We start from the raw sequence: 27420 nt of genomic DNA, 5'->3' as shown, positions 1-27420 counted from the left end.
TCCCTGACGTGTTCCATCCCCATTGATCAGGAGGAGGAGGAATGATTCCTGATGTGTTCCGTCCCCATTGATCAATTGCAGGATGTATGATCCTTGACGTGTTCCATCCCCATTCATCAGGAGGAGGAGGAGGAATGATCCCTGATGTGTTCCATCCTCATTGATCAGGAGGAGGAGGAGGAATGATCCCTGACGTGTTCCATCCCCATTTATCAGGAGGAGGAGTATTGATCCCTGACGTTTTCCATCCCCATTCATAAGGAGGAGGAGGAATGATCCCTGACGTGTTCCATCCCCATTCATCAGGAGGAGGAGGAAAGATCCCTGACATGTTCCATCCCCATTCACCAGGAGGAGGTGGAATGATCCCTGACGTGTTCTATCCCATTGATCAGGTGGAGGAGGAATGATCCCTGACGTGTTCTATCCCCATTGATCAGGTGGAGGAGGAATGATCCCTGACGTGTTCCATCCCCATTGATCAGGTGGAGGAGGAATGATCCCTGACGTGTTCCATCCCCATTCATCAGGAGGAGGAGGAGGAATGATCCCTGACGTGTTCTATCCCATTGATCAGGTGGAGGAGGAATGATCCCTGACGTGTTCTATCCCCATTGATCAGGTGGAGGAGGAATGATCCCTGACGTGTTCCATCCCCATTGATCAGGTGGAGGAGGAATGATCCCTGACGTGTTCCATCCCCATTCATCAGGAGGAGGAGGAATGATCTCTCACGTGTTCCATCCCCATTGATCAGGAGGAGGAGCAAGGATCCCTGACGTGTTCCATCCCCATTGATCAGGAGGAGGAGGAATGATCCCTGACGTGTTCGATCCCCATTGATCAGGAGGAGGAGGAATGATCCCTGACGTGTTCCATCCCCATTCATCAGGAGGAGGAGGAATGATCCCTGACTTGTTCCATCCCCATTCATCAGGAGGAGGAGGAATGATCCCTGACGTGTTCCATCCCCATTGATCAGGAGGAGGAGGAATGATTCCTGACGTGTTCCGTCCCCATTGATCAATTGCAGGATGTATGATCCCTGACGTGTTCCATCCCCATTCATCAGGAGGAGGAGGAGGAATGATCCCTGATGTGTTCCATCCTCATTGATCAGGAGGAGGAGGAATGATCCCTGACGTGTTCCATCCCCATTTATCAGGAGGAGGAGTATTGATCCCTGACGTTTTCCATCCCCATTCATAAGGAGGAGGAGGAATGATCCCTGACGTGTTCCATCCCCATTCATCAGGAGGAGGAGGAAAGATCCCTGACATGTTCCATCCCCATTCACCAGGAGGAGGTGGAATGGTCCCTGACGTGTTCTATCCCCATTGATCAATTGGAGGAGAAATGATTCCTGACGTGTTCCCTCCCCATTGATCAATTGGAGGAGAAATGATTCCTGACGTGTTCCCTCCCCATTGATCAGGAGGAGGAGGAATGATCTCTCACGTGTTCCATCCCCATTGATCAGGAGGAGGAGCAAGGATCCCTGACGTGTTCCATCCCCATTGATCAGGAGGAGGAGGAATGATCCCTGACGTGTTCGATCCCCATTGATCAGGAGGAGGAGGAATGATCCCTGACGTGTTCCATCCCCATTCATCAGGAGGAGGAGGAATGATCCCTGACTTGTTCCATCCCCATTCATCAGGAGGAGGAGGAATGATCCCTGACGTGTTCCATCCCCATTGATCAGGAGGAGGAGGAATGATTCCTGATGTGTTCCGTCCCCATTGATCAATTGCAGGATGTATGATCCTTGACGTGTTCCATCCCCATTCATCAGGAGGAGGAGGAGGAATGATCCCTGATGTGTTCCATCCTCATTGATCAGGAGGAGGAGGAGGAATGATCCCTGACGTGTTCCATCCCCATTTATCAGGAGGAGGAGTATTGATCCCTGACGTTTTCCATCCCCATTCATGAGGAGGAGGAGGAATGATCCCTGACGTGTTCCATCCCCATTCATCAGGAGGAGGAGGAAAGATCCCTGACATGTTCCATCCCCATTCACCAGGAGGAGGTGGAATGATCCCTGACGTGTTCTATCCCATTGATCAGGTGGAGGAGGAATGATCCCTGACGTGTTCTATCCCCATTGATCAGGTGGAGGAGGAATGATCCCTGACGTGTTCCATCCCCATTGATCAGGTGGAGGAGGAATGATCCCTGACGTGTTCCATCCCCATTCATCAGGAGGAGGAGGAGGAATGATCCCTGACGTGTTCTATCCCATTGATCAGGTGGAGGAGGAATGATCCCTGACGTGTTCTATCCCCATTGATCAGGTGGAGGAGGAATGATCCCTGACGTGTTCCATCCCCATTGATCAGGTGGAGGAGGAATGATCCCTGACGTGTTCCATCCCCATTCATCAGGAGGAGGAGGAATGATCCCTGACGTGTTCTATCCCATTGATCAGGTGGAGGAGGAATGATCCCTGACGTGTTCTATCCCATTGATCAGGTGGAGGAGGAATGATCCCTGACGTGTTCCATCCCCATTGATCAGGTGGAGGAGGAATGATCTCTGACGTGTTCCATCCCCATTGATCAGGTGGAGGAGGAATGATCCCTGACGTGTTCCATCCCCATTGATCAGGTGGAGGAGGAAAGATCCCTGACGTGTTCCATCCCCATTGATAGGGTGGAGGAGGAATGATCCCTGACGTGTTCCATCCCCTATGATCAGGAGGAGGAGGAATGATCCCTGACGTGTTCCATCCAATTGATCAGGTGGAGGAGGAATGATCCCTGACGTGTTCCATCCCCACTGATCAGGAGGAGGAGGAATGATCCCTGACGTGTTCTATCCCATTGATCAATTGGAGGAGGAATTATCCCTGACGTGTTCCATCCAATTGATCAGGAGGAGAGGAATGTTCCCTGACATGTTCTATCCCATTGATCAATTGGAGGAGGAATTATCCCTGACGTGTTCCATCCAATTGATCAGGAGGAGGAGGAGGAATGATCCCTGACATGTTCCATCCCACTGATCAATTGGAGGTGGAATGATCCCTGACGTGTTCCATCCCCATTGTTCGGGAGGAGGAGGAAGGATCCCTGACGTGTTCCATCCCCATTGATCAGGAGGAGGAGGAGGAATGATCCCTGACGTGTTCCATCCCCATTGATCAGGAGGAGGAGGAGGAATGATTCCTGATGTGTTCCATCCCCATTGATCAATTGGAGGAGGAATGATCCCTGACGTGTTCCATCCCCATTGATCAATTGGAGGAGGAATGATCCCTGACGTTGTCTATCCCATTCATCAGGAGGAGGAGTATTGATCCCTGACGTTTTCCATCCCCATTCATAAGGAGGAGGAGGAATGATCCCTGACGTGTTCCATCCCCATTGATCAGGAGGAGGAGGAATGATCTCTCACGTGTTCCATCCCCATTGATCAGGAGGAGGAGCAAGGATCCCTGACGTGTTCCATCCCCATTGATCAGGAGGAGGAGGAATGATCCCTGACGTGTTCGATCCCCATTGATCAGGAGGAGGAGGAATGATCCCTGACGTGTTCCATCCCCATTCATCAGGAGGAGGAGGAATGATCCCTGACTTGTTCCATCCCCATTCATCAGGAGGAGGAGGAATGATCCCTGACGTGTTCCATCCCCATTGATCAGGAGGAGGAGGAATGATTCCTGACGTGTTCCGTCCCCATTGATCAATTGCAGGATGTATGATCCCTGACGTGTTCCATCCCCATTCATCAGGAGGAGGAGGAGGAATGATCCCTGATGTGTTCCATCCTCATTGATCAGCAGGAGGAGGAGGAATGATCCCTGACGTGTTCCATCCCCATTTATCAGGAGGAGGAGTATTGATCCCTGACGTTTTCCATCCCCATTCATAAGGAGGAGGAGGAATGATCCCTGACGTGTTCCATCCCCATTCATCAGGAGGAGGAGGAAAGATCCCTGACATGTTCCATCCCCATTCACCAGGAGGAGGTGGAATGATCCCTGACGTGTTCTATCCCATTGATCAGGTGGAGGAGGAATGATCCCTGACGTGTTCTATCCCCATTGATCAGGTGGAGGAGGAATGATCCCTGACGTGTTCCATCCCCATTGATCAGGTGGAGGAGGAATGATCCCTGACGTGTTCCATCCCCATTCATCAGGAGGAGGAGGAGGAATGATCCCTGACGTGTTCTATCCCATTGATCAGGTGGAGGAGGAATGATCCCTGACGTGTTCTATCCCCATTGATCAGGTGGAGGATGAATGATCCCTGACGTGTTCCATCCCCATTGATCAGGTGGAGGAGGAATGATCCCTGACGTGTTCCATCCCCATTCATCAGGAGGAGGAGGAATGATCCCTGACGTGTTCTATCCCATTGATCAGGTGGAGGAGGAATGATCCCTGACGTGTTCTATCCCATTGATCAGGTGGAGGAGGAATGATCCCTGACGTGTTCCATCCCCATTGATCAGGTGGAGGAGGAATGATCTCTGACGTGTTCCATCCCCATTGATCAGGTGGAGGAGGAATGATCCCTGACGTGTTCCATCCCCATTGATCAGGTGGAGGAGGAAAGATCCCTGACGTGTTCCATCCCCATTGATAGGGTGGAGGAGGAATGATCCCTGACGTGTTCCATCCCCTATGATCAGGAGGAGGAGGAATGATCCCTGACGTGTTCCATCCAATTGATCAGGTGGAGGAGGAATGATCCCTGACGTGTTCCATCCCCACTGATCAGGAGGAGGAGGAATGATCCCTGACGTGTTCTATCCCATTGATCAATTGGAGGAGGAATTATCCCTGACGTGTTCCATCCAATTGATCAGGAGGAGAGGAATGTTCCCTGACATGTTCTATCCCATTGATCAATTGGAGGAGGAATTATCCCTGACGTGTTCCATCCAATTGATCAGGAGGAGGAGGAGGAATGATCCCTGACATGTTCCATCCCACTGATCAATTGGAGGTGGAATGATCCCTGACGTGTTCCATCCCCATTGTTCGGGAGGAGGAGGAAGGATCCCTGACGTGTTCCATCCCCATTGATCAGGAGGAGGAGGAGGAATGATCCCTGACGTGTTCCATCCCCATTGATCAGGAGGAGGAGGAGGAATGATTCCTGATGTGTTCCATCCCCATTGATCAATTGGAGGAGGAATGATCCCTGACGTGTTCCATCCCCATTGATCAATTGGAGGAGGAATGATCCCTGACGTTGTCTATCCCATTGATCGGGACGAGGAGGAATGATCCCTGACTTGTTCCATCCCAATTGATCAGTAGGAGGAGGAATGATCCCTGACGTGTTCCATCCCCATTGATCAATTGGAGGAGAAATGATTCCTGACGTGTTCCCTCCCCATTGATCAGGAGGAGGAGGAATGATCTCTCACGTGTTCCATCCCCATTGATCAGGAGGAGGAGCATGGATCCCTGACGTGTTCCATCCCCATTGATCAGGAGGAGGAGGAATCATCCCTGACGTGTTCGATCCCCATTGATCAGGAGGAGGAGGAATGATCCCTGACGTGTTCTATCCCATTGATCAGGTGGAGGAGGAATGATCCCTGACGTGTTCCATCCCCATTGTTCGGGAGGAGGAGGAAGGATCCCTGACGTGTTCCATCCCCATTGATCAATTGGAGGAGGAGGAGGAATGATCCCTGACGTGTTCAATCCCCATTGATCAGGAGGAGGAGGAGGAATGATTCCTGATGTGTTCCATCCCCATTGATCAATTGGAGGAGGAATGATCCCTGACGTGTTCCATCCCCATTGATCAATTGGAGGAGGAATGATCCCTGACGTTGTCTATCCCATTGATCGGGACGAGGAGGAATGATCCCTGACTTGTTCCATCCCAATTGATCAGTAGGAGGAGGAATGATCCCTGACGTGTTCCATCCCCATTGATCAATTGGAGGAGAAATGATTCCTGACGTGTTCCCTCCCCATTGATCAGGAGGTGGAGGAATGATCTCTCACGTGTTCCATTCCCATTGATCAGGAGGAGGAGCAAGGATCCCTGACGTGTTCCATCCCCATTGATCAGGAGGAGGAGGAATGATCCCTGACGTGTTCGATCCCCATTGATCAGGAGGAGGAGGAATGATCCCTGACGTGTTCTATCCCATTGATCAGGTGGAGGAGGAATGATCCCTGACGTGTTCTATCCCCATTGATCAGGTGGTGGAGGAATGATCCCTGACGTGTTCCATCCCCATTGATCAGGTGGTGGAGGAATGATCCCTGACGTGTTCCATCCCCATTCATCAGGAGGAGGAGGAATGATCCCTGACGTGTTCTATCCCATTGATCAGGTGGAGGAGGAATGATCCCTGACGTTTTCTATCCCATTGATCAGGTGGAGGAGGAATGATCCCTGACGTGTTCCATCCCCATTGATCAGGTGGAGGAGGAATGATCTCTGACGTGTTCCATCCCCATTGATCAGGTGGAGGAGGAATGATCCCTGACGTGTTCCATCCCCATTGATCAGGTGGAGGAGGAAAGATCCCTGACGTGTTCCATCCCCATTGATAGGGTGGAGGAGGAATGATCCCTGACGTGTTCCATCCCCTATGATCAGGAGGAGGAGGAATGATCCCTGACGTGTTCCATCCAATTGATCAGGTGGAGGTGGAATGATCCCTGACGTGTTCCATCCAATTGATCAGGAGGAGGAGGAGGAATGATCCCTGACATGTTCCATCCCATTGATCAATTGGAGGTGGAATGATCCCTGACGTGTTCCATCCCCATTGTTCGGGAGGAGGAGGAAGGATCCCTGACGTGTTCCATCCCCATTGATCAGGAGGAGGAGGAGGAATGATTCCTGATGTGTTCCATCCCCATTGATCAATTGGAGGAGGAATGATCCCTGACGTGTTCCATCCCCATTGATCAATTGGAGGAGGAATGATCCCTGCCGTTGTCTATCCCATTCATCAGGAGGAGGAGTATTGATCCCTGATGTTTTCCATCCCCATTCATAAGGAGGAGGAGGAATGATCCCTGACTTGTTCCATCCCAATTGATCAGTAGGAGGAGGAATGATCCCTGACGCGTTCCATCCCCATTGATCAATTGGAGGAGAAATGATTCCTGACGTGTTCCCTCCCCATTGATCAGGAGGAGGAGGAATGATCTCTCACGTGTTCCATCCCCATTGATCAGGAGGAGGAGCAAGGATCCCTGATGTGTTCCATCCCCATTGATCAGGAGGAGGAGGAATGATCCCTGACGTGTTCGATCCCCATTGATCAGGAGGAGGAGGAATGATCCCTGACGTGTTCCATCCCCATTCATCAGGAGGAGGAGGAATGATCCCTGACTTGTTCCATCCCCATTCATCAGGAGGAGGAGGAATGATCCCTGACGTGTTCCATCCCCATTGATCAGGAGGAGGAGGAATGATTCCTGACGTGTTCCGTCCCCATTGATCAATTGCAGGATGAATGATCCCTGACGTGTTCCATCCCCATTCATCAGGAGGAGGAGGAGGAATGATCCCTGATGTGTTCCATCCTCATTGATCAGGAGGAGGAGGAGGAGGAATGATCCCTGACGTGTTCCATCCCCATTCATCAGGAGGAGGAGTATTGATCCCTGACGTTTTCCATCCCCATTCATAAGGAGGAGGAGGAATGATCCCTGACGTGTTCCATCCCCATTCATCAGGAGGAGGAGGAAAGATCCCTGACATGTTCCATCCCCATTCACCAGGAGGAGGTGGAATGATCCCTGACGTGTTCCATCCCCATTGATCAGCAGGAGGAGGAATGAACCCTGACGTGTTCCATCCCCATTGATCAGGAGGAGGAGGCGGAATGATCCCTGACGTGTTCCATCCCCATTGATCAGGAAGAGGAGGAATGATCCCTGACGTGTTCCATCCCCATTCATCAGGAGGAGGAGGAATGATCCCTGACGTGTTCCATCCCCATTGATCAATTGGAGGAGGAATGATCCCTGACGTGTTCCATCCCCATTGATCAATTGGAGGAGGAATGATCCCTGACGTGTTCCATCCCCATTGATCAATTGGAGGAGGAATGATCCCTGACGTGTTCCATCCCCATTGATCAATTGGAGGAGGAATGATCCCTGACGTGTTCCATCCCCATTGATCAATTGGAGGAGGAATGATCCCTGACGTGTTCCATCCCCATTCATCAGGAGGAGGAGGAATGATCCCTGACGTGTTCCATCACCATTGATCAGGAGGAGGAATGATCCCTGACGTGTTCCATCCAATTAATCAGGAGGAGGAGGAATGATCCCTGACGTGTTCCATCACCAATCATCAGGAGGAGGAGCAATGATCCCTGACGTGTTCCATCCAATTGATCAATTGGAGGAGGAATGTTTCCTGATGTGTTCTATCCCACTGATCAAGTGGAGGAAGAATGATCCCTGACGTTTTCCATCCCCATTTGATCATGTGGAGGAGGAATGATCCCTGACGTGTTCTATCCCAATGATCAGGAGGAGGAGGAATGATCTCTGACGTGTTCCATCCCCATTTGATCAGGTGGATGGGGAATGATCCCTGACGTATTCCATCCCCATTGATGAGGAGGAGGAGGAATGATCCCTGAAGTGTTCCATCCCCATTCATCAGGAGGAGGAGTATTGATCCCTGACGTTTTCCATCCCCATTCATAAGGAGGAGGAGGAATGATCCCTGACGTGTTCCATCCCCATTCATCAGGAGGAGGAGGAAAGATCCCTGACATGTTCCATCCCCATTCACCAGGAGGAGGTGGAATGATCCCTGACGTGTTCCATCCCCATTGATCAGCAGGAGGAGGAATGAACCCTGACGTGTTCCATCCCCATTGATCAGGAGGAGGAGGCGGAATGATCCCTGACGTGTTCCATCCCCATTGATCAGGAAGAGGAGGAATGATCCCTGACGTGTTCCATCCCCATTCATCAGGAGGAGGAGGAATGATCCCTGACGTGTTCCATCCCCATTGATCAATTGGAGGAGGAATGATCCCTGACGTGTTCCATCCCCATTGATCAATTGGAGGAGGAATGATCCCTGACGTGTTCCATCCCCATTGATCAATTGGAGGAGGAATGATCCCTGACGTGTTCCATCCCCATTGATCAATTGGAGGAGGAATGATCCCTGACGTGTTCCATCCCCATTGATCAATTGGAGGAGGAATGATCCCTGACGTGTTCCATCCCCATTCATCAGGAGGAGGAGGAATGATCCCTGACGTGTTCCATCACCATTGATCAGGAGGAGGAATGATCCCTGACGTGTTCCATCCAATTAATCAGGAGGAGGAGGAATGATCCCTGACGTGTTCCATCACCAATCATCAGGAGGAGGAGCAATGATCCCTGACGTGTTCCATCCAATTGATCAATTGGAGGAGGAATGTTTCCTGATGTGTTCTATCCCACTGATCAAGTGGAGGAAGAATGATCCCTGACGTTTTCCATCCCCATTTGATCATGTGGAGGAGGAATGATCCCTGACGTGTTCTATCCCAATGATCAGGAGGAGGAGGAATGATCTCTGACGTGTTCCATCCCCATTTGATCAGGTGGATGGGGAATGATCCCTGACGTATTCCATCCCCATTGATGAGGAGGAGGAGGAATGATCCCTGAAGTGTTCCATCCCCATTGATCAATTGGAGGAGGAATGATCCCTGATGTGTTCCATCCCCATTTGATCAGGTGGAGGAGGAATGATCCCTGACGTGTTCCATCCCCATTGATCAATTGGAGGAGGAATGATTCCTGACGTCTTCCATCCCCATTGATCAATTGGAGGAGGAATGATCCCTTTCATGTTCCATCCGCATTGATCAGGATGAGGAGGAATGATCCCTCTCATGGTCCATCCCATTGATCAGGAGGAGGAGGAATGATCCTTGACGTGTTCCATCCCCATTGATCAGGAGGAGGAAGAATGATCCCTGACGTGTTCCATCCCATTGATCAGGAGGAGGAGGAATGATCCCTGACGTGTTCCATCCCCATTGATCAGGAGGAGAAGGAATGATCCCTGATGTGTTCCATCCCCATTGATCAGTAGGAGGAGGAATGATCCCTGACGTGTTCCATCCCCATTGATCAGGAAGAGGAGGAATGATTCCTCATGTGTTCCATCCCCATTGATCAATTGGAGGAGGAATGATCCCTGACGTGTTCCATCCCCATTGATCAATTGGAGGAGGAATGATCCCTGACGTGTTCCATCCCCATTCATCAGGAGGAGGAGGAGGAATGATCCCTGACGTGTTCCATCCCCATTGATCAGGAGGAGGAGGAATGATCCCTGACTTGTTCCATCCCCATTGATTAGTAGGAGGAGGAATAATCCCTGACGTGTTCCATCCCCATTGATCAATTGGAGGAGGAATGATCCCTGATGTGTTCTATCCCATTGATCGGGAGGAGGAGCAATGATCCCTGACTTGTTCCATCCCCATTGATTAGTAGGAGGAGGAATAATCCCTGACGTGTTCCATCCCCATTGATCAGGCGGAGGAGGAATGATCCCTGACGTGTTCCATCCCCATTCATCAGGAGGAGGAGGAATGATCCCTGACGTGTTCCATCCAATTGATCAGGAGGAGGAGGAATGATCCCTGACATGTTCCATCCCCATTGATCAGCAGGAGGAGGAATGATCCCTGACGTGTTCCATCCCATTGATCAGGAGGAGGAGGAATGATCCCTGACGTGTTCCATCCCCATTGATCAGGAGGAGGAGGAATGATCCCTGACGTGTTCCATCCCCATTGATCAATTGGAGGAGGAATGATCCCTGACGTGTTCCATCCCCATTGATCAATTGGAGGAGGAATGATCCCTGACGTGTTCCATCCCCATTGATCAATTGGAGGAGGAATGATCCCTGACGTGTTCCATCCCCATTGATCAGTAGGAGGAGGAATGATCCCTGACATGTTCCATCCCCATTGATCAGGAGGAGGAGCAATGATCCCTGACGTGTTCCATCCCCATTGATCAATTGGAGGAGGAATGATCCCTGACGTGTTCTATCCCATTGATCAGGAGGAGGAGGAATGATCCCTGACGTGTTCCATCCCCATTGATCAATTGGAGGAGGAATGATCCCTGACTTGTTCCATCCCCATTGATCAGTAGGAGGAGGAATGATCCCTGACATGTTCCATCCCCATTGATCAGGAGGAGGAGGAATGATTCCTGACGTGTTCCATCCCCATTGATCAATTGGAGGAGGAATGATCCCTGACGTGTTCTATCCCATTGATCAGGAGGAGAAGGAATGATCCCTGACGTGTTCCATCCCCATTGATCAATTGGAGGAGGAATGATCCCTGACGTGTTCCATCCCCATTGATCAGGAGGAGGAGGAATGATCCCTGACATGTTCCATCCGCATTGATCAATTGGAGGAGGAATGATCCCTGACGTGTTCCATCCCCATTGATCAGGAGGAGGAGGAATGATCCCTGACGTGTTCCATCCCCATTGATCAATTGGAGGAGGAATGATCCCTGACGTGTTCCATCCCCATTGATCAATTGGAGGAGGAATGATCCCTGACGCGTTCCATCCCCATTGATCAGGAGGAATGATCCCTGACGTGTTCCATCCCCATTGATCAATTGGAGGAGGAATGATCCCTGATGTGTTCCATCCCCATTGATCAGGAGGAGGAGGAATGATCCCTGATGTGTTCCATCCGCATTGATCAATTGGAGGAGGAATGATCCCTGACGTGTTCCATCCCCATTGATCAGGAGGAGGAGGAATGATCCCTGACGTGTTCCATCCCCATTGATCAATTGGAGGAGGAATGATCCCTGACGTATTCTATCCCATTGCTCGGGAGGAGGAGGAATGATCCCTGACGTGTTCCATCCCCATTGATCAATTGGAGGAGGAATGATCCCTGACGTGTTCCATCCCCATTCATCAGGACGAGGAGGAGGAATGATCCCTGACGTGTTCCATCCCCATTGATCAGGAGGAGGAATGATCCCTGACGTGTTCCATCCCCATTGATCAGGAGGAGGAGGAGGAATGATCCCTGACGCGTTCCATCCCCATTGATCAGGAGGAGGAGGAATGATCCCTGAAGTGTTCCATCCCCATTCATAAGGAGGAGGAGGAAAGATCCCTGACGTGTTCCATCCCCATTCATCAGGAGAAGGAGGAATTATCCCTGACGTGTTCCATCCCCATTGATCAGCAAGAGGAGGAATGATCCCTGACGTGTTCCAGCCCCATTGATCAGGAGGAGGAGGAGGAATGATCCCTGACGTGTTCCAGCCCCATTGATCAGGAGGAGGAGGAGGAATGATCCCTGACGTGTTCCATCCCCATTGATCAGGAAGAGGAGGAATGATCGCTGACGTGTTCCATCCCCATTCATCAGGAGGAGGAGGAATGATCCCTGACGTGTTCCATCCCCATTGATCAGGAGGAGGAATGATCCCTGACGTGTTCCAACTCCATTCATCAGGAGGAGGCCGAATGATCCCTGACGTGTTCCATCCCCATTGATCAGGAGGAGGAGGAATGATCCCTGACGTGTTCCATCCCCATTGATCAATTGGAGGAGGCATGATTCCTGACGTGTTCCATCACCATTGATCAGTTGGAGGAAGAATGATCCCTGACGTGTTGCATCCCCATTTGATCAGGTGGAGGAGGAATGATCCCTGCTGTGTTCTATCCCATTGATCAGGAGGAGGTGGAATGATCTCTGATGTGTTCCATCCCCATTTGATCAGGTGGAGGAGGAATGATCCCTGACGTGTTCCATCCCCATTGGTCAGGTGGAGGAGGAATGATCCCTGCCGTGTTCTATCCCATTGATCAGGAGGAGGAGGAATGATCTCTGATGTGTTCCATCCCCATTTGATCAGGTGGAGGAGGAATGATCCCTGACATGTTCCATACCCATTGATCAATTGGAGGAGGAATGATCCCTGACGTGTTCCATCCAATTGATCAATTGGAGGAGATATGATCCCTGACGTGTTCCATCCCCATTGATCAATTTGAGAAGGAATGATCCCTGACGTGTTCCATCCCCATTGATCAATTGGAGGAGGAATGATCCCTGACGTGTTCTATCCCATTGATCAGGAGAAGGAGGAATGATCCCTGACGTGTTCCATCCCCATTTGATCAGGTGGAGGAATGATCCCTGACGTGTTCCATCCAATTGATCAATTGGAGGAGGAATGATCCCTGACGTGTTCCATCCCATTGATCGGGAGGAGGAGGAATGATCCCTGACGTGTTCCATCCCCATTTGATCAGGTGGAGGAATGATCCCTGACGTGTTCCATCCAATTGATCAATTTGAGGAGGAATGATCCCTGACGTGTTCCATCCCATTGATCAGGAGGAGGAGGAATGATCCCTGACGTGTTCTATCCCCATTGATCAGGAGGAGGAGGAATGATCCCTGACGTGTTCCATCCCATTGATCAGGAGAAGGAGGAATGATCCCTGACGTGTTCCATCCACATTGATCAGGAGGAGGAGGAATGATCCCTGACGTGTTCCATCCCCATTGATCAGGAGGAGGAGGAATGATTCCTGACGTGTTCCATCCCCATTGATCAATTGGAGGAGGAATGATCCCTGACGTGTTCCACCCCCATTGATCAATTGGAGGAGGAATGATCCCTGACGTGTTCCATCCCCATTGATCAGGAGGAGGAGGAATGATTCCTGACGTGTTCCATCCCCATTGATCAATTGGAGGAGGAATGATCCCTGACGTGTTCTATCCCATTGATCAATTGGAGGAGGAATGATCCCTGACGTGTTCCATCCCCATTGATCAATTGGAGGAGGAATGATCTCTGACGTGTTCTATCCCATTGATCAGGAGGAGGAATGATCCCTGACGTGTTCCATCCCCATTGATCAATTGGAGGAGGAATGATCCCTGACGTGTTCCATCCCCATTGATCAATTGGAGGATGAATGATCCCTGACGTGTTCCAAACCCATTGATCAATTGGAGGAGGAATGATCCCTGACGTGTTCTATCCCATTGATCGATTGGAGGAGGAATGATCTCTGACGTGTTCCATCCCCATTGATCAATTGGAGGAGGAATGATCCCTGACGTGTTCCATCCCCATTGATCAATTGGAGGAGGAATGATCTCTGACGTGTTCTATCCCATTGATCGATTGGAGGAGGAATGATCCCTGACGTGTTCCATCCCCATTGATCAATTGGAGGAGGAATGATCTCTGACGTGTTCCATCCCCATTGATCAATTGGAGGAGGAATGATCTCTGACGTGTTCTATCCCATTGATCAGGATGAGGAGGAATGATCCCTGACGTGTTCCATCCCCATTGATCAATTGGAGGAGGAATGATCCCTGACGTGTTCCATCCCCATTGTTCAGGAGGAGGAGGAATGATCCCTGACGTGTTCCATCCCCATTGATCAATTGGAGGAGGAATGATCCCTGACGTGTTCCATCACCATTGATCAGGAGGAGAAGGAATGATCCCTGACGTGTTCTATCCCCATTGATCATGAGGCAGAGGACAGATCCCTGATGTGTTCTTTCCCCATTGATCAGGAGGCAGAGGAAAGATCCTTGACCTGTTCTATCCCCATTAATATGGAACAGGAGGAATGATCCCTGACGTGTTCCATCCCCATGGATCAATTGGAGGAGGAATGATCCCTGACGTTATCCATCCCCATTGATCAATTGGAGGAGGAATGATCCCTGACGTGATCTATCCCATTGATCGGGAGGAGGAGGAATGATCCCTGACTTGTTCCATCCCCATTGATCAGTAGGAGGAGGAATGATCCCTGACGTGTTCCATCCCCATTGATCAGGAGGAGGAGGAATGATCCCTGACGTGTTCCATCCCCATTGATCAGGTGGAGTAGGAATGATCCCTGACGTGTTCTATCCTCATTTGATCAGGAGGGGGAATGATCCCTGACATGTTCCATCCCATTGATCAGGTGGAGGAGGAATGTTCCCTGACATGTTCTATCCCCATTTGATCAGGAGGGGGAATGATCCCTGACATGTTCCATCCCATTGATCAGGTGGAGGAGGAATGTTCCCTGACATGTTCTATCCCCATTTGATTAGGAGGGGGAATGATCCCTGACGTGTTCCATCCCCATTGATCAGGAGGAGGAGGAATGATCCCTGACGTGTTCCGTCCCCATTGGTCAGGAGGAGGAGGAATGATCACTGGCATGTTCTATCTCCATTGATCAGGAGGAGGAGGAATGATCCCTGACGTGTTCCATCCCCATTGGTCAGGAAGAGGAGGAATGATCACTGGCATGTTCTATCTCCATTGATCAGGTGGAGGAGGAATAATACCTGACATGTTCCATCCCCATTGATCATGAGGCAGAGGACAGATCCCTGATGTGTTCTTTCCCCATTGATCAGGAGGCAGAGGAAAGATCCTTGACCTGTTCTATCCCCATTAATATGGAACAGGAGGAATGATCCCTGATGTGTTCCATCCCCATTGATCAGGAGGAGGAGGAATGATCACTGTCGTGTTCCATCCCCATTGATCAGGAGGAGGAGGAATGATCCCTGACGTGTTCCATCCCCATTGATCAGGAGGAGGAGGAATGATCCCTGACGTGTTCCATCCCAATTGATCAGGAGGCAGAGGAACTATCCCTGACCTGTTCAATCCCCCTTAATATGGAAGAGGAGGAATGATCCCTGGCGCGTTCTATCCCAATTTATCTGGAGGAGGAGTAATGATCCCTGACTGAATCACCCACTGACTGATTTACATTGGCTCCCTGTCTGGCAACAGCTCAGTTTTAAAAATGTCATGACTTTGCCAGTAGTTCAGCTATCGCTGCTGCTCTCTGCATCTCCATCTAGAATGTCTGTTCACTTCTGATCAAGGCGCTTGCAATCCATAAGCTTACTTTGGATGATTGCATCAAATCTTGTCCTTGACGGAAACCTGGCTGAGAGGTGATGACACCTTCCCCTAACTGAAGCCTCCCCACCTGTCTATACCTTCCACCACTTGCCTCGCCCAGACCATCATGATGGTGGTGTAGCTCATGTAACCAAATCTCACCTTGTATCGCTTTCCACCCACATCCCGCTTCCCTCTCCAAACCCTACTTCCTTCTGTATCCGACCCTGGAAAAAATTCTCTCCTCCCATTCACTTAGAACTGCAGTCTCAATTCCCAATTGTCTTGTCTTCGGCCCTCCGTGCACCACACCATTTCTACAGCTGCTGATCTGCTTAACCTCACCCTCACCTCCCCATTAAAATCATTATTCTCTCTCACCATGTCCATTCCCTCTGATATGTTCCCCCATCTCTGCTCCCTTAAATCTGTTGAACGGAGACTTGAACGGATATGATAGGCAACTAGTTTTGACATTCATTGCCAGACTTGGCTTGACCACATAAAATACTATCGGACCCTACTCTCATTTGTGAAAACTTCTCACTATTCCAAGATCATTCTCGAATGCAAAGGTAACCCCCAGCTTTTCTCTACTGCAAGCTGTCTTCTTAAACCCCTCTCCAGCGTCTCCGCCTCCCTCACCCCCAACGACAAGTGCGAGCAGCTCATGGATTTCTTTGTCACTAAGATCGATCATTCAATCAGCTGCTTCTGTGACTTCAATCCTTTTCCCTAGCCCACAGGTCCAAACTTCCTTTAAATTATTCCTCTGCTTTAGTTCTGAACTCACATTTTTCTTTATCTATCATCCTATCTCCTCTCATGCCCTCTCTGAGCTCATCTTGTCTATGAGACCCACCTCCTGCTCTCTTGACCCTATTTCTACTAAACTGCTGCCCACCCAACTTTCCCTTCTGGTTCCCATGTTAGCTGATATTGTTAACGGTTCTCTGTCCTCAGGGTCTGTCCCTCTGCCCTTCAAATCTGCCGTCATCACCCTGTCCTCAAAAAAACCCTTGACCCCTCCATCCTTGCAAATTACTGCCCCATCTCCATCCTCCCTTTCCTTTCCAAAGTCTCTGAACATCTTGTCACCTCCCAAATCATGCCCATGTTTGAGTCCTTCCAGTCAGGTTTCCGCCCTGGCCACAGTACTGAAACAGTTCTTGTCAAAGTCACAAATGACATCCTTTGTGACTATGACAAAGGTAAACTTTCCTTCCTGGTCCTTCTCAACCTGTCTGCAGCCTCTGACACAGTTGACCACACCATCCTCCTCAACAATCCTCCACTGTTATCCAGCTGGGTGAGACTTCACTCGCCTGCTTCCATTCTGATCTATCTAATTGTACCCAGAGAATCAGCATCAATGGCTTCTCCTCCTGCTCCCACACCGTTACCTCTGGTGTCCTCCAAGGATCTATCCTTGGCCCCCTCCTATTTCTCATCTACATGCTGCCCCTCAGCGACATCATCTGAAAAGCACTGCGTCAGTTTCCTCAGGTATGCTTTCGACACCCAGCTCTACCTCACCACCATGTCTCTTGATCCCTCCACTTTCTCTAAATTATCAGACTTCTTATCTGACATCCAGTTCTGGATGAGCAGAAACTTCCTCCAATTAAGTATTGGGAAGACTCGAGCCATTGTCTTCAGTCTCCGCCACAAACTCCGCTCTGTTGCCACTGATTCTATCCCTCTCCCTGGCTAGCATCTGAGGCTAAACCAGACTGCTCATAACCTTGGTGTCATATTTGACCCCAAAATGAGCTTTCAACCACATATCCGCGCAGTCACTAAGGCCGCTTATTTCCACCTCTGCAACATCGCCCATCTCCATAGAACCAGAGAACCATAGAAACATTACGGCACAGAAGGAGGCCATTCAGCCCATCGTGTCTGCGCCGGCTGAAAAGACTAGCCACCCAATCTAATCCCATCTTCCAGCACCCGGTCCATAGCCTTGCAGGTTATAGCACTTCAGGTGCAAGTCCAGGTACCTTTTAAATGTGTTGAAGGTTTCTGCTTCCACCACCGTTCCTGGCAGTGAATTCCAGACACCTACCACCCCCTGGGTGAAAAAGATTTTCCTCATGTCCCCGCTAATCCTTCTACCAATCACCTTAAATCTGTGCCCCCGGGTAATTGACCTCTCCACTAGGGGAAACAGGTACTTCCTGTCTACTCTATCTAGGCCCCTCATAATTTTGTACATCTTAATTTATTCACCCCTCAGCCTCTTCTATTCAAAGGAAATCAACCCTAGCCGATCCAATCTTTCCTCATAGCTGCAACTTTCAAGCCCCGGCAACATTCTTGTAAATTTCTGCCCCTTCCTCAATTCATCTGCTGCTGAAACCCTCATCCATGCCTTTATTACCTCCAGTCTTATCTATTCCAATGTACTCCTGTCTGGCCTCCCACATTCTACCATCTGTAAACTTGAGGTCATCCAAAACTCTGCTGCCTTTGGCTTAATTCACACCAAATCCCGTTCACCTATCACCCCTGTGCTCGCTGCCCTACTTTGGCTCCTGGTTAAACATTACTTTGATTTTAAAATTCTCATCCTTGTTTTCAAATCCCTCCATGACCTCGCCCCTCCTTATCTCTGTAATCTCCTCCAGCCCCACAACACTCTTAGATCTCTGCAGACCTCTAATCCCTGCCTCTTGAGCATCCCCGATTTTAATTACTCCACCATTGGTGACCGTGCCTTCAGCTGCCGGGGCCCTAACTTCTGGAATTCCCTCCCTAAACCTCTCGGCCTCTCTACCTTCACTTTCCTACTTTAAGAAACTCCTTAACACCTGCCTCTTTGACCAAGCTTTTGGTCATCTGCCCTAATATCTCCTTATCTGGCTCAGTGTCAAATTTTATTTTATAATGCCTCTTGAAGCACCTTGGGACTTTTCATTACATTAAATTTGCTATAGAAATATAGTTTTTGTTTTTATTGTATTAGGTCACCTCTCAGCCTTCTCTTTTCTATTGAAAAGAAGCCCAGCCAGTTATCTAGGGAGCCCTGACCCTGGTGTCCTCCGTTTAACTTGGTTAAATATTTCTCTGTTGTGATGCTGATTCAATAATTTCTGCTGGGAATCTGGCCCAGAGTGATTGTTTGAATCCAGTGAGAGAATGATTAACATTCCTGGCACTTTTCCAGTTAGATTGAAGGGCTGATACTAATTCTTGTGTTTTTACCTTCCTTTAAACTGAAGGGTTTGATTTTGGATATGTCACACTATCAGAGCATTACTGGGATGGCCTTTGGGCAGATGTTTGTGAATTCACTGATTGGGCTTTTAACTCCATCTGGTTTGATGCCTGAGGTGAAGGGCAGGAGGTTTGGATCTTGTGGCAGTGCTTTTATTCTTTAAAGGTACAGGATCACGGTGGAGCTCTCTGACTGGGTAATCGAAGCACAAAACCACAGACAGTCATTTGGCTCATCAAGCTCTCGAATAAACCATGAGCTCCTTCAACTCACTTACCTTCTTTTCAATTATATACCAGTAAAACTGCCAAGAAGAGAAAATGTCTTTCTCATCTCCAGTACTAATTAAACAATCTCCAGCGCATCAGTTTAACAGCATAATCGACATTATTCAGCCCTGCCCAGCTGCCTTGCACAGAGAATATTTCATAGCCCGAAGAGCACAAGAGCCGTTACGTCCTGTTAAGTATTTCATGCCGTATATTACAAAGTATTACATAGAATTTAACAGCACAGAAAGAGGCAGTTTGACTCATTTGGTCCATTCTGGTGTTTATGCTCCACAGGAGCCTCTTCCACCGACTTTGTCTCACCCTATTAGAGTCATAGAGTTATACAGCACAGAAACAGTTCCTTCAGCCCATCGAGTCTGTGCTGCCATCAAGCACCTAACTATTCTAATCCCATTTTCCAGTACTTGGCCCATAGCCTTGTACGCTATGACGTTTCAAGTGCTTGTGAGGGTTCCTTCCTCTACCACCCTTTCAGGCAGTATGTTCCAGATTCCAACCACCCTCTGGGTGAAATTTTTTTTTCTCTAAACCTCTCTAAACCTCCTTCCCCTTACCTTAAAATTATGCCCCCTGGTTATTGACCCCTCCGCCAAGGGAAAAAGCCTCTTCCTATCTAACCTATCAATTTTGTATACCTCAATCATGTCCCCCCTCAGCCTTCTCTGCTCTAAGGAAAACAACCCTAGCCTTTCCAGTCTCTCTTCATAGCTGAAATGCTCCAGCCCAGGCAACTTCCTGGTGAATCTCCTGTGCACCCTCTCCAGTGCAATCATATCCTTCCGATAGTGTGGTGCCCAGAACTGTACGCAGTACTCCAGCTGTGGCCTAACTAGCGTTTTATACAGCTCCATCATAACCTCCCTGCTCTTATATTCTATGCCTCGGCTAATAAAGGCAAGTATCCCATATGCCTTCCTAACCACCTTATCTACCTGTGCTGCTGCCTTCAGTGATCTATGGACAAGTACACCAAGGTCCCTCTGACCCTCTACTTCCTCGGGTCCTACCATCCACTGTATATTCCCTTGCCTTGTAAGTCCTCCCAAAATACATCACCTCACACTTCTCAGGATTAAATTCCATTTGCCACTGCTCCACCCATCTTACCAGCCCATCTACATCGTCCTGTAATCAAAGGCTTTCCACCTCACTATTTACGACACCGCCAATTTTCGTGTCATCTGCGAACTTACTTATCATACCTCCTATATTGGCGTCCAAATCATTAATGTACACTACAAACAGCAAGGGTCCCAGCACCGATCCCTGCGGTACACCACTGGTCACAGGCTTCCACTCGCAAAAACAACCCTTGACCACTACCCTCTGTTTCCTGCCACTAAGCCAATTTTGGATCCAATTTGCCAAATTGCCCTGGATCCCATGGGCTCTTACCTTCTTAACCAACTTAACCAGCCATGCTGGACCTTATCAAAAGCCTTATTGAAGTCCATGTAGACTACATCAACTGCGTTACCCTCATCTACACATCTAGTCACGTCTTCGAAAAATTCAATCAAGTTAGTTAGACACGATCTCCCCCTGACAAATCCATGCTGACTATTCCTGATTAATCCCTGCCTCTCCAAGTGGAGATTAATCCTGTCCCTCAGAATTTCTTCCAATAGCTTTCCAACCACTAATGTTAGACTCACCGGCCTGTAATTATCTGGTTTATCACTGCTACCCTTCTTGAATAATGATACCACATTCGCTGTCCTCCAGTCCTCTGGGATCCTCTCAGAGAGGATCTGAAAATTTGTGTCAGAGCCCCTGCTATCTCCTCCCTTGCCTCACATAACAGCCTGGGATACATCTCATCTGGGCCTGGGGATTTATCCACTTTTAAACCCGCTAAAACATCCAATACTTCCTCTCTTTCCATGCTAATATGTTTAAGTATATCGCAATCCCCCTCCCTGATCTCTACATCTACATCATTCTTCTCCATAGTGAACACAGATGAAAAGTAATCATTTAAAAACTTACCTGTGTCCTCCGGCTCCACACACATTGCCACTTTGGTCCCTAATGGGCCCTACTCTTTCCCTGGTTATCCTGTTACCCTTAATATACTTATAAAATGCCTTGGTATTTTCCTTTGTCTTGCCCGGCAATGTTTCTTCATGTCCCCTCTTCGCTCTCCTAATTACCTTTTTAAGTACCCCCCATACTTTCTATACTCCTCTAGTGCCTCCGCTGTTTTCAGCGCTCCGAATCTGCCATAAGCCTCCTTTTTTTCCTGATCCAATACTCTATATCCCTTGACATCCAGGGTTCCCTGCACTTGTTGATCCTACCCTTCACCTTAACGGGTACATGTTGGCTCTGAACTATTTCCTCTTTGAATAACTCCCACTGGTCTGACCTACAAGTAGCTGCTCCCAGTCCACTTTGCCCAGATCTTGTTTTATCTGTCTTCCCCCAATTCAGTACCTTTATTTCTGGCCTGTCTTTGTCCTTTTCCATAACTACCTTAAATCTTACAGAGTTATGGTAATTATCCCCAAAATGCTCCCCCACTGACAATTCTACCACTTGTCCAGCTTCATTATTTAGGATTAGGTCTAGTACTGCCCCTTCTCTTGTAGGACTTTCTACGTACTGGCTCAAAAAACTCTCCTGTATGCACTTTAAGAATTCCGCCCCCTTTAAGCCTTTTGCACTAAGACTATCCCAGTTGATATTAGGTAAGATGAAATCCCCTACTACTATTACCCTATTATTTTTACACCTCTCTGAGATTTGCCTACATATCTGCTCCTCTCTCTCTCCCTGACTGTTTGGAGGGCTGTAGTACACGCCCAACCAAGTGATTGCCCCCTTTTTGTTTTTAAGTTCTACCCATATGGCCTCATTCGACGAACCTTCTAAGATATCAACCCTCTTTACTGCAGTAATTGACTCCTTGATCAACAGTGCAATGCCACCTCTCTTTTATCCACTCCCCTGTCACGCCTGAAGATTCTATACCCTGGAATATTGAGCTGCTGATCCTGTCCCTCCCTCAACCATGTCTCTGTGATAGCAATAATATCATAATCCCATGTGCTAATCAATGCCCTTAATTCATCTGCCTTATTAGTAAGATTCCTTGCATTAAGATAAATGCAATCCAGCTTTGCATTTTTTACTTGTGCCTTAACAGGTCTATATTTTCTCTGCCCTTCAGAATGACTCAGTTTCTCTTCTATATTTGACTGTGCATCATTCCCTACTGTACACTAAATGTGTAGTCGCTTGGCCAAGGTCTTTTCTGCTTGGAAGTAAACCTTGCTATGTGATTTTTTTTTTATTCACTCATGGGATGTAGGCATCGCTGGCTAGCCCAGCATTTATTGCCCATCCCTAATTGCCCTTAAGAAGGTGTTGAGCTGCTTTCTTGAACCGCTGCAGTCCATGTGGGGTAGGTACACCCACAGTGCTGTTAGGAAGGGAGTTCCAGGTGGTGGTGTTCCCATGCATCTGCTGCCCTTGTACTTCTAGGTGGTGGAGGTCGCGGGTTTGGAAGGTGCTGTCGAAGGAGCCTTTGTGAGTTGCTGCAGTGCATCTTGCAGATGGTATACACTGCTGCCACTGTGCGTTGGTGGTGGAGGGACTGAATGTGGATGGAGTGCCAATCAAGCGGGCTGCTTTGTCCTGGATGGTGTTGAGCTTCTTGAGTGTTGTTGGAGCTGCATCCATCCAGGCAAGTGGAAAGTATTCCATCACATTCCTGACTTGTGCCTTGTAGATGATGGACAGGCTTCGGGGAGTCAGGAGGTGAGTTACTCGCCTCAGGATTCCTAGCCTCTAACCTGCGCTTGTAGCCACAGTATTTATATGGCTACTCCAGTTCAGTTTCTGGTCAATGGTAACCCCCAGGATGTTGATAGTGGGGGATTCAGCGATGGTAATGCCATTGAATGTCAAGGGGAGATGGTTAGATTCTCTCTTGTTGGAGATGGTCATTGCCTGGCACTTGTGTGGCGCAAATGTTACTTGCCACTTATCAGCCCAAGCCTGGATATTGTCCAGGTCTTGCTGCATTTCTACACGGACTGCTTCAGTATCTGAGGAGTCGCGAATGGTGCTGAACATTGTGCAATCATCAGCGAACATCCCCACTTCTGACCTTATGATTGAAGGAAGGTCATTGATGAAGCCGCTGAAGATGGTTGGGCCGAGGACACTACCCTGAGGAACTCCTGCAGTGATGTCCTGGAGCTCAGATGATTGACCTCCAACAACCACAACCGTCTTCCTTTGCGGAAGGTATGATTCCAGCCAGTGGAGTGTTTTCCCCCGATTCCCATTAACTCCAGTTTTGCTAGGGTACCTTGATGCCAAGCTCGGTCAAATGCTGCCTTGATGTCAAGGGCAGTCACTCTCACTTCACCTCTGGAGTTCAGCTCTTTTTTCCATGTTTGAATCAAGGCTGTAATGAGGTCAGGAGCTGAGTGGCCCTGACGGAACCCAAACTGAGCATCACTGAGCAGGTTATTGCGAAGCAAGTGCCACTTGATAGCACTGTCGACAACACCCTCCATCGCGTTACTGATGATTGAGAGTAGACTGATGGGGTGGTAATTGGCCGGGTTGACTTGTCTTGCTTTTTGTGTATAGGACATACCTGGGTTATTTTCGATATTGCCGGGTAGATGCCAGTGTTGTAGCTGGACTGGAACAGTTTGACTAGGGGCGCGGCAAGTTCTGGAGCACAGGTCTTCAGTACTATTGCCGGAATGTTGTCAGGGCCCATAGCCTTTGCAGTATCCAGTGCCTTCAGTCATTTCTTGATATCACGTGGAGTGAATTCAATTGGCTGAAGTCTGGCATCTGTGATGCTGGGGACTTCAGGAGGAGGCCGAGATGGATCATCAACTCGGCACTTCTCGCTGAAGATGGATGCAAATGCTTAGGAACACAGGAAGATAGGAACAGGAGTAGGCCATTCAGCCCCTCGAGCCTGTCCCACCATTCAATGAGATCAAGGCTGATCTGCAGCCTAACTCCATATACCTGCCTTTGGCCCATATCCCTTAATATCTTTGCTTAACAGAAATCTATCTATCTCAGATTTAAAATTATCAACTGTTCTCGGTTCAGCTGCTGTTTGTTGGAGAGAGTTCCAAACCTCTACCACCCTTTGCATGAAGAAGTGCTTCCTAACATCTCTCCTCAACGGTCTGGTCCTAATTTTTAGACTATGCCCCCGAGTTTTAGAATCTCCAACCAGTGGAAATAGTTTATCTTTATCTCGCCTGTCTTTTCCTGTTAATATCTTAAAGACTTCGATCAGATCACCCCTTAACCTTCTAAATTCTAGTGAAAACAGGCCTAATTTGTGTAATCTTTCCTCGTAACTTAACCCCTGTAGTCCAGGTATCATTCTTGTAAACCTACGTTGCACTCCCTCCAAAGCCAATATATCCTTCCTAAGGTGTGGTGCCCAGAATTGCTCACAGTACTCCAAGTGGGGTCTAACCAGGGTTTTGTACAGCTGCAGCATAACCTCTGTGCCTTTATACTCCAATCCTCTGGATATAAAGGCTAGCATTCCATTAGCCTTTTTGATTACTTTCTGCACTTGTTTGTGGCATTTTAAAGATCTGTGCACCTGAACCCCCAAGTCTCTTTGGACATCCACTGTACTTAACCTCTTCCCATTTAGAAAGTACCCTGCTCTATCCTTTTTCGGTCCAAAATGGATAACCTCACACTTGCCCGCATTGAAATCCATCTGCCACAGTTTTGCCCACTCACCTAGTCTGTCAATATCTCTTAGCAATTTTATGCTATCATCTAGACTGTCTACAATGCCCCCTAACTTTGTATCATCAGCAAATTTGGATATATGACTTACTATGCCATCATCCAAGTCGTTAATGAATAATGTGAATAATTGAGGCCCCAACACAGATACTTCTGGGACACCACTAGTTACATCCTGCCAATCGGAGTACTTACCCATTATCCCCACTCTCTACTGCCTCCCACTCAAACAACTTTCTAACCATGTCAATAATTTGCCCTCAACTCCATGGGCTTCTACCTTAGTTAACAGTCTCTTATGTGCGACTTTATCAAATGCCTTCTGGAAGTCCATATAAATAACATCCATAGACATTCCCCTGTCCAATACCTTAGTCACCTCTTCAAAAAATTCAATGAGATTTGTCAGGCATGACCTTCCCGTCATGAATCCATGCTGGCTGTCCCTGATTAACTGAAATTGTTCTAGGTGTTCAGTCACACTATCCTTGATTACAGACTCCAGCAACTTGCCCACCACAGATGTCAGGCTAACTGTTCTGTAATTTCCTTGGTTCCCCCTTTCATCCTTCTTAAAAAGTGGAGTGACATGTGTAACTTTCCAATCCAGAGGGACCACTCCTGAATCTGGGGAACTCTGAAAGACTATAGTTAGGGCATCTACAATGTGCTCCCCTACTTCCTTTAACACCCTCGGATGGAAACCGTCAGGTCCTGGGGATTTCTCACTCTTTAGTTCCATTAATTTCCTTGTTACTGATGATTTACTTACTTAATTGTATTAAGTCCCTGTCCTCTATTGGCTATTAATTTTTTCGGGACGTCTGGCAAGTTATCCTCCTTTTCAACTGTAAATACTGAGGCAAAGTAATTGTTCAACATGTCTGCCATTTCTCCATTATCAGTGACTATATCTCCAGTTTCAGCTTTTAGTGGGCCTCCATTGCTCTTGACCACCCGTTTTCCCTTTATGAAACTATAACATTTCTTCTTTTTGGTTTTGATGTTCCGTGCAAGTTTCCTTTCATAATCTCTTTTATAAGCTGCTTTGTGACCCTTTGCCGGTCTTTGTATCAATCCCATTCGGCCGGATCTGTGCTGCGTTTAGCATTTTTGTAAGCCATTTCTTTTTGTTTTATGTTATCCCTAATCTCTTTAGTTGTCCATGGCTGTTTTTTCTGTGAAGTGGAGCTTTTTCCTCTCAGGGGTATATACTCGCTCTGTATTTCGTTAAACGTTTCTTTAAATATTCTCCACTATTTTTCAGTCGTTTGACCCATTAACAGATCTACCCAGTTTACTGTGGACAGTCTCTGATTCCTGCTTTTCACTTTCAAACGCTACCTTGAATTCGATCATGTTGCGATCACTATTTGATAAATGTTCACGTACAGTTAGGCTACTAATTAAATTTGGCTCATTACTCATAACTAAATCTAATATTGCCTGTCCCCTTGTTACATCTAGGACATATTGCTGTAGGAAACTATCCCGGACATGTTCCAGAAATTCTGACAGGTGCTAGTCTGCCTCTCCCAATTTATGTGTAAGTTAAAATCCCCCATTAATACTATGCTGTCTTTGTTATACACTTGCCTAATTTGTGCATTTATACAATCTAACACCTCAGAACTGCTACCAGGGGGTCTATACACAACACCTATTACAGTTTTATATCCTTTTCTGTTCCTCAGTTCCACCCATAAGGTCTCCACTGGATGCTTTCCCCTCATTATATCCTCCCTCACCGATGAGGTGATATTATTTCTAATCAGTAAGCCTACTCCACTCCCTCTGCCATTTTCCCTGTCCCTCCTGTAAACTTTATAACCAGGTATATTTAGTTCCCAGTCCTGACCATCCTGCAGCCACGTCTCCTCAATGGCCACCATATCATAATTTTCCATTTGAATTTGTGCCTGCAGTTCATCTAGCTTATTTCTTACACTCCGTGCATTTGTATACAGAACTCTTATTTGGGCTATATCCCCTAACCTGTCCCTCAGCACTGTTTATTGCCTGTTTATTATTTCTCTCTTCTGGTTTAACCAGAACTTCTTGCAGTTTGGTAACAATCAGCCTCACCACTAACCTGCACTCCTACCTTCTCCTTTAACTTCCTGATTTTCCATGCAACTGAACCCTCCCCCCACTATTTAGTTTAAAGCCCTATCGACAGCCCTAGTTATACAAATCGCCAGAACTCTGGTCCCAGCATGATTCAGGTGGAGC

At 48.1% G+C, this 27420-nt stretch overlaps 1 protein-coding gene across 4 annotated transcripts in view; it reads left to right on the top strand.

Moving 5' to 3' along the window:
• Positions 1–27420, top strand: part of LOC137359608 (cysteine-rich protein 3-like) — a 232609-nt gene that overhangs the window by 7091 nt on the left and 198098 nt on the right. Inside the window, exon 1 of one of the 4 annotated variants that reach the window (XM_068025439.1) lies at positions 12396–12660. The exons of 2 other annotated variants lie outside the window; for them this stretch is intronic. The gene's annotated coding sequence lies outside the window, so the exon portion shown is untranslated. Of the gene's footprint in view, positions 1–12395; positions 12661–19250; positions 19307–27420 lie in introns of those variants that run through there. One more of the 4 variants, XM_068025441.1, reaches the window with a different exon arrangement.

The sequence above is a fragment of the Heterodontus francisci genome, unplaced genomic scaffold, assembly GCF_036365525.1.
Source record: "Heterodontus francisci isolate sHetFra1 unplaced genomic scaffold, sHetFra1.hap1 HAP1_SCAFFOLD_461, whole genome shotgun sequence".
Lineage (NCBI taxonomy): Eukaryota > Metazoa > Chordata > Chondrichthyes > Heterodontiformes > Heterodontidae > Heterodontus > Heterodontus francisci.
This window is presented reverse-complemented; position numbering and strand designations above follow the sequence as displayed.